Source organism: Hemitrygon akajei, chromosome 6 (assembly GCF_048418815.1).
Source record: "Hemitrygon akajei chromosome 6, sHemAka1.3, whole genome shotgun sequence".
Taxonomy (NCBI): domain Eukaryota; kingdom Metazoa; phylum Chordata; class Chondrichthyes; order Myliobatiformes; family Dasyatidae; genus Hemitrygon; species Hemitrygon akajei.
In genome coordinates, this window is record NC_133129.1 from 173466175 (window position 1) to 173481187 (window position 15013).

Here is a 15013-nt window from a genome sequence, read left to right on the forward strand (position 1 = left end):
GGGAACATTTCAATGATGGGGGCAAGTGGAATTAAGTGAAGTTATTCCCTTTGGTTTAAGAGCCTGACGGTTGAGGGGTAATAACTGTTCCTGAATCGGAAGGTGTGAGTCCTGAGGCTCCTGTACCTTCTTCCTGATGGCAGCAGTGAGAAGAGAGCATGTCCTGTTCTCTTTTAAACTTGAGTGCTGGAAATGACATTAAACAATCTTGAATCCTAAATCAGCTGCAGTGATTGGCTTTGGAACTTCAGTTCTGAATGCTATTTGCTTACTTTTACTGTTTGCACGATTTGCATTTTCTCTCTGCACATTGAGTGTTTGATGGTCTTTTGTTTTAATGGGTTCTATTGGGTTTGTTTGTTTTGCAGTTGCCTGCAGAGAGACAAATCTCAAGGTTGTATAAAATACAACTGCTTTGATAATTAAATATACTTTCAACTTTGAACCTGTGTTTTCTCCCCTTCTCTATCTAGGGCATGGTTTTGGGAGATGCTGTCTGATTAACAGATTAGCAACAGTGCAGCTCTAGAGGGTACACCGAAGAGCAAGAGGCTGGGTATATGGGTTGGCAAGGTGAGGTGATGGGTTCTGTGGGAGCTCTTGAATAGTTAGGTTAGTGGAAGAGATGCTAGACAAGTGGACTTCTTTCACCTGTATGGTGTTAACTCTCTTGAGTGTTGCTGGAGCTATTTTTATCCAGAGTGGAGTATATTCCATCACACACTTGACTTGTTCCCAGTAATCGGTAGAAAATCCTTGGGGTGCTGAAACACTCCCTGTAGGAGAACCTGACCCATTTTGACAGCTGTAGCATTAATAGGTCTGCATGGAACTACCTCATTTTTCATCTTTTGCACTATTTATTTATTCTATTATTTATATTATTTATAAATAATATTCTATTTATTTATTCTATTATAGTAGATTGTTTATGTCGAGCCTCTACAACATCAAGCGCATCTTCAAAAGATGATGCCTCAAGAAGGCGGCATCCATCATTAAAGACCCCCGCCACCAAGAACATGTCCTCTTCTCATTACTATCATCAGGGAGGAGGTACAGGAGCCTGAGGGAACACACTCAACTTTTTAGGAAGAGCTTCTTCCCCTCTGCCATCAGATTTCTGAACGGACAATGAACCAACCCACGAACACCAACTCACTGATGCTGTTTTGTTTTTTTTGCAGTACTTATTTATATATTTTACATATATTTTCAGAATTAGATTTAATATCACTGGCATATGTTGTGAAACTTGTTGTTTGGCAGCAACAGTACAGTGCAAGACATTAAAAAAACTGTAAGTTACATTAGGAAATATATATTAAATGATCAGTGTAAAAAGAGGCAAAAAATAGTGAGGTACATGTGTTCATTGTCCATTCAGAAATCCAGTGGCAGAAAGGAAGAAGCTGTTCCTAAAGCATTGAGTGTGTGTTCTCAGGCTCCTGTACGTCCTCCTTGATACTGGCAATGAGAAGAGGTCATGTCCTGAGTGATGGGGGTTCTTAATGATGGAGGCCACCTTTCTGAGGCATCGTGTTTTGAAGATGTCCTTGATGCTGGGGAGGTTAGTATCCATAATGGAGCTGGCTGAGTTTACAACTTCTTGCAGCTTTTTCCGATTCTGTGCAGTGGCCCCTCAATAAATAAACTGTCTATAGTTGTTCAAAGTTCAAAATTCAAAGCAAATGTATTATTAAAGTATGTATATGTCACCGTATACTACCTTCTGATTCATTTTCTCGTATGCATTTACAGGAAAATAAAGATATACCATAGAATTTATTTTTAAAAACGATACGTAACAAAGACTGACAAACAACTAATGTGCAAAAGAAGACAAATTAGGCAAATAATAGAATATGTTAATATCTAATGCTGAGGACATGAGTTGCAGGAGCTCATGCAGCACGGTAGCACAGTGGTTAGCACAACGCCTTACAGTACAGGAGACCTGGGTTCAATTCCTGCCACTGTCTGATAGGAGTTTACCTCAGGGTGCTCTGTTTTCCACAGTCCAAACACCTACCGGTTGGTAAGTTAATTGGTCATAGTAATTTGTTACAGGGTTAAATCGGCGATTGCTGGGTAGTACGGCTTAATGGCTTATTCTGCGCTATATAATCAATCAATAATTAAAGTACCAGGCAGTGATGCAGCCAGTTCGAATGCTCTCCATGGTACATCTGTAGAAATTCAAGACTGTCTTTGATGACGTATTAAACCTCGACAAACTCCAAGTGAACTATATGCTGCTGTTGTGCATATTGCATATCTTCAGAGATGTTGACACCCTGGAATTTGAAACTGCTCACTCTTTCCACTGCTGATCACTCAATAAGGACTGGTGTGTGTTCCCTTGACTTCCCCTTCCTGAATTCCACCATCAATTCCTCGGTCTTACTGACATTTAAGGTTCTTCAGTGCTTGCAGGTATATTCAAACAGGAGTGAATGATACAAGAGGAAAGAAATAACACTGAACTGCCTCCACAACCTATAGACACTCTTTCAAGGACACTGCAACTCATATTCTGAGTACTATTTATTTACAGTATTTGCACGATTTGTCTTTTTTTACATATTAGTTGTTTGTCAATCTTTGTTACATATAAGATTGTTTTTCTTAAATTCTATGATATTTCTTTATTTTCCTATAAATGCCTATAAGAAAATGCATGTCAAGGTAGTATATGGTGACAAATACACGCTTCAATAACAAATTTGCTTTGAACCTTGAAGACACAGATTTATTTTAATGGACGAGATTGCTTTCAGGTGCCTTCATCACATGAAGGGGAATTTATGTATCTGTAGCTAACTAATGTTGTTATTTTTTTAAATCTAATGTACTGAGAAGCTTTATTGCATTTCTTTTCGATGTACTTTATAACATATCTGCCCAGAGTCCAAGGCTCTGTGTATCATTTCAGTTTATCAAATCATTTGGAATGCTTTCAAAATTAGATTGCCTTCATAAAATGCATACACTGTGGTTGCTTAATGACACTAAGAATGACATAGTGATCTTAAGGAGCCATTTAATCATCAACATTGGATCCACGCACAGGAGTTCCCAGTGAGGGTTACTTCACCACAGCACAATGTTCAAGAAGATGCCTCAACGCCACAACCATATCAGGGCAAGTAGCAACAGCCCATGAATGTGAAGCTTGCCAGCTGTATCCATAACTTGCAAATAAATAGAACAAGTCTACTTGGTCCAGCCTGTGCAATTACAAAATTTATCCGAACTGTTCTTCGAACTTCATTGTCAACAAAATTTTATTTTGAGAAATGTCGGCTTGGTTAAGAGAGCCTTCACTTTCATTTCTGTCAGAAATAAATCAGATCAAAAATAAAATAACACCCCATTCATCTTTTTATTTATTTTTCCTTCCTCTCCGAGACAAAGCAAACCATCAAAGAGGACAACACAGGAACAGGCCCTTTGGTCCACAATGTTATGTCAAACTACATAGGTTAGTTACACCTAAATAAGTTCATCCCTTCTGCCTCCACATGGTCCATATCCCTCCTTTGCAATATTCATGTGCCAGTCGAAGAGTCTCTTAAATAACCCTGTCATGTCTTCGCCCACCACCACCCATGGCAACTCTTTCCTTGCATCCAATATTCAACTTATAAAGAACATGCCTCTCTTTTGAAATCTTCCCTTTTCACCCTATATACATGCCCTCTGGTATTAAACATTTTAACCCTGGGAGAAAGATGCTTGCTGTCTACCTTATAAACTCCTATCAGGGGAATATGTGGGGATGTGATGTCTTATGACAATAAATGTGGTCATTTTTGTACACCCCTGTAACATAGGTTTCCAGGTCCATTTGGAAGTTCTCCTGGTGTCAGGGCCAAGAAAGCTGTCCCATGACACTGCCCTTCATTATTTAACACCATCCCAAGCCAAAAGGATGTTCTGAATGGATTCTTCATTTCAGTCAATCCCTAGGAACTGTAATGACTTTTCCCACTCCAGCTATGAGCTTTCTGGGTTGGGTGCTGAAGCCAAAGGATGGACTCCACCACAGGTGGGAAGGAGTTACATGGGCAGATCATATGGGAGGTGGGTTTCTGCACACTCCTGACAAAGAGACTCAAGGTTCCAAGTATCATCCTGGAAGCTCTTTTGTCTGTTTTAGGTAGCTGGTAGACAGCGATCTCCACAAGTCAGTGGGAACATTATGTCGAAGTTGTATAAGACATCGATGAGGTCTAATTTGGAGTATTGTGTGCAGTTTTTGTCACCTACCTACAGGAAAGATGAAAATAACATTGAAAAACTTGTGTTATTAGTATTGAACAGATTAGGAATTTATTCCTTAGAATGTAGAAGATTGAGAGGAGATTTGGTGAAGGTATACAAAATTATGAGGGGTATAAGTAGAGAAAACGCAAGCAGACTTTTCCCACTGAGGCTGGGTGGAACTATTACCAGATGTCATGGGTTAAGAGAGAAAAGTGAAAAATTTAAGATGAACATGAGGGAAAATTTCTTCACTCAGAAGTTTGTGAGAGTGTGAAATGAGTTGCCAGCACAAGTGATGCATGTGAGCTCAATTTCAACGTTTAAGAGAAGTTTGGATAGGCACATGGATAGTGGGGGTATGGAGGGCTGAGGTCCAGCTGCAGGTCGATGGGAATATAGGTTCAATATAAACTCGATAGGCCAAAGGTCCACAGTGTTCTTTGACTCTATGTTTCGAGTACTCTCTTCACATGACGCAGCTCGGAGCAGAGTGCCTGATTCGTAATTCTTGGTGCACAAATGAGAGTTCATGGAATGTAACCAGGGCCTTATTTCTGGGGATTCTGGCCCGAAGGGGGAACTGATGATGCTTTGCTTACCTCTGACATTGTCTATGTCTCCCAGCTTCAGAGACCCACGTTCAATCCTGACCTCCAGACTTATCTGTGGAGTTTGAATGTTCTCCCTGTGACCCCATGAACTTCCTCCCTGGATGTTCTGCTTCCGTCCAACACCACCAAGATTTGCAGGTGGGGAGATTAATTGGCAGCAGTAAACTGCTACTCGTGCATAGCAATGAGGAAAGGGAAAATCTGCAAGAGGTTGATGAGAATTGGGTGGGGGGGAGGAGTAAAAATTGGGAGTGATGCAAGATTAGTGGAAATGGGTGGTAGATGGTTGGTGCTAACTCAATGGGCGGAATGGCCTCTTTCCACATTGCAGCTCTCTGTGATTAATGAATTTGGAGAGACTTTGATGGTACCTCCCCAGTGCTTTGAGGTGTCTACTCTAGGTAATCTATGCCTCAGAAACACTGAGGAGATCAAGGATCACTGCTGTCCTGTAGACGACCTTGTTGAGTCTCGATCTTCAGATTTCGAAGTTCAAAGTAAATTTATTATCAAACTAAGTATATATAACCAGACACTACCTTGAAATTTATTTTCTTGCAGGCAATTAGAGAAGAAAAAAGTACAATAGAATTTATGAATAAAAAAACTATACATAAACAAAGACTAAAAAATTCAAAAAGATGATAAATTGTGCAAATAAAAATTAATACTAAGATCATTAATTTTAAAGAGTCATGGAATAGTTCAGGGTAGAGGTAATTGAAGTTATCCACATTGGTTCAGGAGCCTGCTGGTTGCAGGGTAATACTTGTTCTTTAACCTATGGTGTAAGGCCTAAGGCTCCTGTTCCTCCTGCCTGATGATAGTCGTGAGAAGAGGGTTTAGCCTAGATGGTAGATAGGGGTTCCCAACCTTTTTTATGTCATGAATCCTTACCATTAACCGAGCAGTCTGTGAGCCCCTGATGGAGGGTCTCTTTGATGATTGATGCTACTTTCTTTTTTTTCATGGATGCTATACTCCATGTAAATGTATTCAACTGTGAGGAGAACTTTCCCTGTGATGGACTGGGCTGTGTCTACCACAGTCTGTAGCCTGGTTATTGGTGTCTCTATATCGGGCCAGAATGCAAAGATAGTCTTCATTGTACCTATATAGAAGTTTGTCAATGATTTTGGTAACTTGCTGAATCTATGCAGACTTCTAACAAAAGTAGAGGTGCTGTTACGGTGACAATTATGTACCAGTCTGTGGTGAACTACATATACCTGTTTGGACACGTAACCCCCCCCCCCCCCCCCGCTGACTGCTCCTGTGGCTCCTCCCACAGACCGTGGCTCCTCCCACAGACCCCGGTATAAAGGCGATTGGAGGCACAGCCCCGGCCTCAGTCTCCAGGATGTTGTGTGGTGGTCACTTGCTGCTTGTTCTTTCTTCCAGCCAATAAAAGCCTATATCTCGCCTCACGTCTCCGAGAGTTATTGATGGTGCATCACAGTCCCAGGACAGATCCCCTGATGTGACAACGCCAAGGAATTCAAAGCCACTGATTTTCATCTCTGATCCCCTAATGAGGACTGGCTTGTGGACCTCTAGCTCCTTCCTGCTGTGGTCGATAATCAGCTCTTTCGTTTCCCTCCTCTATCTTCAAACAGGCTTTTCCTCAGGTGCCCAAGGCTGTGTTGCCACACTTAAATTTCAACCCATATGAAGGATCATCCACTCTAAATGATGATCCTGGATTAACAGTGAAGCAGAGACACAAGTGATTCTGCAGATGTTAGAAATCTTGAACAACACACACGCACCCCGGAGGATCTCAGCAAGTCAGGCAGCATCTATGGAAGGAAATGAACAGCCGATGTTTCTGGCAATGACCCTTATTCAGGACTGGACGAGAAGGGGGCAGTAGTCAGAATAAAAACAGTAGGGGGAGGAGGAGGAGCACAAGCTGACAGATGATAAGTGAGTATAGGTTATCTATTTCCTTCCAACTTGTACTCCTACCCCTCTGCCTACCTTTTTCTGCATTTCTGCAATTCGTATTTTCTTTAAACTTTGAAATGATGCTGATATATTCCAGTCTGGATCTATGCCAAACTTCAAGAATTGCAGCGGCTTCAATATCGACCCCTAGGGGACACCACTGAACATTTCCAATTTGCATGAAAACTCTCCACTGTATTCTCTTTATGTTCACACAGACCTTGTCCCTTACCCAATTATGTTCACACAAACCCAGCCCCTTCACCCACAGGCTACAATATTGCTAATACCTAGTTTGTAATTCTTTATGAAATGCCTATTGAAAATCCTTATAAATAATCGATAAAGGTCTTCAAAGAAAAGAAAAATAAATCACATTTTACAAACTAGTGCCATAATTTTCCTCTTGGGTTGTTTGCAGGAATGTTGTCGAGATTAATCTTTAATTTTTGGAAGCTCATAAGCTTGGCAAACAAATATTACCCGGAGTATTCGAGTTAAGTCATCTCAACATTTTCTTTAGAGTCTGATGGCCATGGAGGGGAAAGGTGGAGATGGTGGGAGACAGTACCTAGGTGATGGAGTTCTGGACAGACTGCAAAGTGTGAAGTTTGATAGACTGAGTGCTTGAGTTCTCCAATAATAAAACTATGGTTTTACAACTTCAGTATTGGAGGGTGCAAGGCGAGGAAAGGAAGATAATGGTAAGATAAGGAAGACAGGGAATATAAAGTACAAGTCCGTGCTACCCCCCCCCGCCCCCCCCGTCCCCCCAACCCCGCCGCACTGGTTCAACATAATACCAAAGTCACTATCAAGTTAAATCTGAATGAGCAGCAGGAGGAATGAATGAAATAAAGTGCAAGGTAAGAATTACTTAAGGTCACATGAGATAGGCTTGGCTTTGGAGACACTTATGAAGAAAGAGATATTGATTTGTGCTCCCCTCCACTGAGCCACAATAAAGCAGCATCCATCATCAAGGACCCCCACCATCCAGGCCATGTTCTCTTCTTAGTGCTACCATCGGGTCCCACACCACTGTATTCAGGAAAGGGTAAATCCCCCTCAATCATCAGGCCCCTAAACAAGCATTCACCTCAGCTCTGGCTCCGCAACCTATGGATTAATTTTCAAGGACTTTGCTAATGTTCTCAGTATTATCTATTTACTTATGTATTTTATATTTGCACAGTTTGTCTTCTTTTGCATATTGTTTGCTTGTCAGGCTTTGTAGTTTTTTTAATTGATTATACTGTAATTCTTTGTTTTACTGTGAATACCTGCAAGAAAATGAATTTTAAGGTAACATATGGTGACATATACTTACAGTACTTTCAACATAAATGTACTTAGAATTTTGAACTAGTATATCAAGATCCGCAGTTTTTTCAACTTTGGTATCCGTCATATGGGTAGATGCATTTGACATTTTGCTAAGTCTTTGTTAAGTGATCCAAACCTTGTCTCTTCATGTTCTGACCTGTGCCAAGTTCCATATACCTACCACACCTGTTTGTACAAACGTACACTATCTAGAATGCGATGCAATGATCCTTGTCAAGGTTTGGCCTGAACACAGAATTCTGTGCTCGACTGGTTGTTCCCAGGCATACGTAGAGCCAGGGACATTTCTGGGAAAGCATCAACTCAGTGAAAGACAAAACCTGCTGGTCTTCCAATGCAAGGAGATGTCCATGAACGAATGCCACTGACTGACACTAGTAGAAGCACTTCCTGAGGGGCAAGCTGAAGTTCATTGCAACCACTGAAGTGGCTTAGTGGGGAAGGACCACAGCCTTGGGTTCTGCCACCCATGGACACCAAGAGACTGAGCCCTGTGCAAGAGCAGCTCAACAATTCATTGCTCAGGAGTAAACACATCTTTTGCTGATGCACTGCAAGCAAATATGTTGAATTTTTGGTACAGCAACTAGAGATAAAGATATCTGGGGCATTTGTAGTTTCTGTATGAATTAAGAAAAAAGTAAAATTTTGGGAAATAAAAGAATTACACTATTTAAAAATTTCCAATGCTGTTAGCTAACATAGCATTTTATAATCAGCTCCACGTCAATAATCTCACCTGAACCAAAAATGCTCAAAGCAACCCATACACAAAATGATGGAGGAATTCAGCAGGTCAGGCAGCATCCATGGAAGAGAATATATTGTCAACTTCTTGGGACACTTTTTTTCTGATTTCCTCCACTGAAAGCCTCTGAGTACGCAGACTGGTGATGCCTCCAACTAACAAGACCCTCAATGCTAGAAACCCTTCCACAAATATAATGTGTATCGTACTCTGTAATACCTAATTTATGCTCTTTACTTCGTTTATCTATGTGTAACTCGCTTGAAGATTTAATTCTTATTTTCCTAAGTTATCTGTGTGTTATGTGTACCACTGTGCTTTACACCCCGGTTCGAAGAAATGTTGTCTCGTTTGGTGGTATACATGTATGTAGTTAACTGACTATAAACTTGACTTGACTCATTTCTTGTGCTCTTCTCTTCAATGAGCGGAGAGAAGAATGCTTTTCAGAAAGCGGACAACAGCTTGCATTTTCTTAAGTTGTCCATGTGGTCTACAAATTTCATTTCATTCACTGGATTGCCTGGGTCTCAGCTGCAAGAGTGAAGCTTACCAGTATAACAGTAAGCTGGTGGGTATTTCTGGGTAAAACTCATTATTTAGAGCTCATAGTTCATATGGAGCAAAGAGAGCTACCAACTGAACCAAGCTCTACATTATTCCATTCGGAAGCTGCTGAATCACAGCGAGTTCTTGGCCCATTGACAACCAGACCCTGACAGAAGAACATAAGGTTTGGATGCAGGAGGCTGCATTCCCAGGTACTTGCTCTCCCATTTAATAAGATCTCAAATAATCCAACCTTTCAGCTCAACACATTTTTGCCTGATCCCAAAATGCATCTACTACAGCCTCAGTAGTTAGCTCAGCATTGTAGATCTCAGGGGTGCGAAACCACAAAGATTCATAGCTCCCCACCACTGCAGGCAATCTCTTATTCTGAGATTTTGATCTCTGGCTTACACTGTACCACCAAGGGATAACAAATCTTTTATGGTCCCCTTGGGGTGGTATACCACTATATCAATTGAGCTTTCTCACCCAGCCCCTTCTTCTCCCATAGTGAAAGAACTCTATACTGTGGGCCTTCCCCACTGAGCCCTTGTTGTGGCTGCATCAAGAGACCAGAAAGGAGAAGGAAATTAACTACGCTGAGCAGTTCAGCTATGATCGTATTGAATCGACACATCCAATCAAGTAGTAAGTATCTCATTGTCCAATCAGACAGTAAGGTTCATCACGATCCAATCAAGTAGCAAATACCTCATTGTCCAATCAAGCAGCAGGATCCATCACCATCCAATCAGACAGCAAGTACCTCATTGTCCAATCAAGATCAAAAGTTCATCACAATCCAATCAGGTAGTGAGTACAGACAGCAGTTTTACTCTGTCTATCCAGGCAGCCACACCTGACACATAAAGACATGGTGCTGACATTTTCCAATATAAAAAAACAAGAGAAATCATCTTCCTGATGAACTGTTTGACATGGGGGTGAGGTCCTCCAGCATTTTGTGTGTGTTGCTATTTTCCAATATACCCTATTTGTGAATAAAGTACTGTGGTGCAAACTTGTTCTACAAAATTTTACTAGAACATGATCATATTGAAGCCTCTTAATTGTTCACTGTGACTCATTATGGTTTTCAATGAACAATTCTGGATGAAGATCAGAGAAAAAAAAATTTGCTACTTTGCTGGATCCATTGATCAGTTTAACCACGTCAATTAGATTCTAATTGACTGCTGTATTTTCTGTATAGGAGAGATTCTGTGGATTCTACGGAAACAAAATAGAAATACATTTCTATTACACCTTTCCTGTCCTCACTTATCCCCTGTTTTAGAGCAAGGTGACCAGTTAACTCAGGAATGTTAACTGTAGTGATAATAAAGATGTGAAACCTTGGGTGGTTTTACAACATTAAGAATGCAATATAATGAAAATTGTTATTGTCGAAGATAAAACTTTAAAGTGTTGCGCTGTTTAGAGGGGTTATCTTTAGGGTAAAACATCAGAATGTCTTTGCCTTCCAGATTTATTAGCACTATTTTGAAGAATGATAGGGGAATTCGCAAGTATCCTGATCAAAATTGTCCCTGAATCAGCATTATTAACCGCAGATTATCTGTTTGTTATCACACTGTAATTTTTTTACGGTTCTCTACACAAACTCACTACTGCTCTGCCTACATTTCCAAAATGCATCGTTGGCCAAACTGAGGCCAGGAAAGGTGTTACTGATCTTTGTTTCCGTAGAACTCGCAAAATCTTTCCAATATAGACCATACAGCGATCTGTAAGGCATGTTAACACATCACAGCGCCAGTGATCAACGACCAGGATTCATTTCCTGTAAGGAATTTGTACGTTCTCCCCGTGACCACATGGGTTTCATCCGGGTGCTCTGATTTCCTCCCACATTCCCACAACGTACGAGTTAGTGCGAGTAAGTTGTAGGCATGCTATATAGACTCTGGAAGCAATGCAACTCTTGCAGGCTGCCCCCAACGTATCCTTGGACTGTGCTGTTTGCTTTTGCAAGTGACGCATTGCAGTGCGTGTTCCGATGTACATATGACGAATAAAGCTAAAACATCTTTCTTTCCAATCTTAGTTACAGCGGTGAAGGTGATAAATAGATTAAAAGAGAGTTGCAAAAACTTTGATTGAAAAATCCAGAATAAAACATGGCTTTAAATTAGGGACGGTTTCTGTTAGAAGTAAATAAGAAAGCCTTGCTTCAGACAAAAAGAAATGGGAATCCAGTGTTCACCTCTCTATAGAACTGTATTCTGGGCTTCGAGAGAAGGTTGACAGATGTGTACAAGATTACTGTTGCTTTAGATAGGGTAAATACAGGAACACTGTTCCTAATAGCAGATAGTTCAAGGACCAAAAGACAACAATTTAATATTGGGGGGGGGGGGATGAGAGAAGTTATGTGGACACCCTTTGCGTGTCATTTTTCATTGATTCTCTTGTACATCTTTGTTCTACTGTGAATGCCTGCAAGAAAATGAATCTCAGAGTCGTAAATGGTGATATATGCAAACTTTGATAATAAATCTATTTTAAACTTTGATCATAATATGATTCATTCCCCAGCCAGTGAAGTGGTGTTAGGGTATGATTTGTTCATAGTGTTTTTAAAATATTTTAAAATTAGTGCATGCAGTTAAAACTCTCTGACTCCTCTAAAGTGTGAAATAAGACAGTGGTGAAATATTAAGTACATAATAGGGAAGTGGTGTGGGAGGTGGGGAGAGTCAATATGTTTGCAGCACTCCCCACACCTCTTTTATTAAATATTTCTGTCTGGTCAGGAAGGGACAACGGAACGCAAGAGTAATTGGCCCTTCATGATTAATATTGCAGATGCCAGATCACTGGAAGAACTGAAGAACAGCAACCAAGCTGGGTCATACAGCCCCTTACAATCACTGCCGTCAATCTATGCTGTGTAAAAATGTGTACGCTTATATCGAAATGCGGGATAGTGGGAAACTGGTTGTCCACTTGAAAACGTGAAGAAAGTTTAAACTGCAAACACGAGGAAATCTGCAGATGCTGGAAATTCAAACAACACACACAAAACGCTGGTGGAACACAGCAGGCCAGGCAGCATCTATAAGGAGAAGCACTGTCGACATTTTGGGCCAAGACCCTTCGTCAGGACTAATTGAAGAGAATCACTTGCAGTGCAGTGTGTCGTTTGCATCAAACCAGGTTATTTGTATTTGTTGGGTTAATTGGTTACTATACCAAGTGGGAATGGGATGATTAGGAGTGATGGGAATGTGAGATAGAACAGGTTACAAGGAAAAAGGTTAGGAATGTGACTGATGAGGTTGCCCAGTGGACGAGTATTGACTTGACAGGATAAATGACTGCTGCTAGAAATGTAAGAGAAGTCCTTAAATTGCAATTGAATTAACAGTTGTATACTTTCAAGTTGATCTCTATATCGGACTTAAATTAATTATTCGACTTATTATCATAAATCTTTTTTTTTTACAAAAATCTATAATTTCTATTGAAGTAGCTGATAAAAAAAAGAAAGGACTGTTCCAGCAATCGGAAAGGACGCAGCAGATCAAAGTATGCTTTATTCCAGTAATATTTGCTATCTTGAATTTGTTGGTTAGATTCCTGAGCCTAAATATCCAAATGAATCTTTCATCTTCCAATAAACGTCTCCAAATGACTCCTGGAGCCGCTTCAGTTATTTTCCATTCACCTGGAGCGGTTTCTGCCTACCTGTCCGTCAAACCCACCCAGTACCGTATTATCCCGAGTATCCGGCCAAGACCCTCCTCTGCCCGCTGCCAGTTTACCGTATTATACGTTGTACCCCGCCTGTCCCCGAGAGAGAAAAGAATCTTACTGCCCATGCAGTCTTCTCCACGTTCAAGCACAAAGGCAGATAATGCATTAGAAAAAAAGTAATTAAAACAATACAATCGGTTAATTGCAAGCAGAATCTTGCAGAATTGGAGATGCGTTTCAAGTGCTCGCGCGCCAACATTTTCTAATTTCGATGTTTATAATGGCGATTCATTTTTTTTTGGGGATTCATTTATTTCCTGTATTAGTTGGGTCACCAAACCAAAAAAAAAAGCGTTGAATCCTAAACTGAACTGCTGCTCAGATGTAAACAAAACTGAATAAATCTGCAATAACTAAGCCATCCCAGTTAGTTACTTGTTTAATCGCCCAGCCCGCTGCACTAAAGAATAGCCGGGTGTAATTCACAACATCGCGGCTGTAAAAGGAAACTTAAAGCTGTTTTCCAATTTTTTCTCTCTCTCTCGCGGGAATATCTGCATCAGACCCCAGGAGGAGGGGGCTGAACCCCAGTGAAATTCACTGACTCCCTCCCATTCCGCCTCCTAATCGACTTTGTGTCCATAAATACGCCAAAGTTCCGTCCAAAAGTCCGAATAATCGGTTTATTTAATTTGAAACGTTTGCTAATAATTATTCACATACAAAGGAATGCTGGGGTCAAAGCAGAATGCTGGCTGTCGGAATCCGAATGCACTGGCTTCGTTTGTGTGCGTGTTAAGTGAAATACATAGATTCTTCCTCACATCCGTTTTGACAGATGATCTGGGTGGCTTGGCAAGAGGCAGGTTTCTTAAGCAACAATAGCTTAGCTGTATTACGGTAATTAGATGCAAGCGGACCATGTGGACTCGTTAATGTGGGCGGCGCAGTCTGGAATTTGAGGAATTTTCCGGCTCACATTAATGATCATGCGACAAGATTCACAGAGAAGGGGGGAAAAAATTACTTCAGACCCAAGGAGCAAATGGGGGGGGGGCAAAATATCTTCTTTGCAAAATAACATATAACGGGAGCAGACACACAGTCAAAAGTAAGAACCCTGCCTTATTTTTTTTCATTTTGTGAAAGTGCAATCACTTACAAAAGCAAACCGGTTTATAAATAAGTCCCAGGCTTAGCGTCGCTATAATAAAAAAACGGTGCTTCTATAAGGAGACAAAAAAAGGTGATCCCTCTTTCCGATTGCTCGCCCCTCAAAATAAAAGCATTAAAGTGCTTTCACATTCCAAAGAACAAAAGGGATGATTTTAGATGCCTGAGTGATCGATGAGAATCCATAGTGAGGGCTCCCTGATCTGCCTAGTAACAATCTTTCCCGTCATTGGTTATGCTAATACCTTAGCCTCTTATTTCTACCGGCATAAGGAGTTCCTCTGCAGATCGAGGAAATTTTGCCAATTTAACTTTCTTTCCTGCCCCTTCCCCTCCCCACGAGTGAGAGAGAGTGAGAGAGAGAGAGAGGGAGGGAGAGAGCGAAACTTTCCACTTAACGTCTTAGTTTTATATATGGATTTGTACCACAGGCGGGCTAAAATGTTTCAGGAAGCCTCGGATAAACTGAGATGACCTCTTGTGAGAAGCGGCTGCAAACGGGGAACTAAAGCAAAAGCAAACACGAATATAATTTCACTGCGTGGATCGTTTCGATTCGCGTGAAAATTGCAATCTGCAGTAAAGAGTTTTTTAACCCTATGGCGGAAAATAATTTTAAGTTTATAAATGTGTGTGTGTGTGTGTG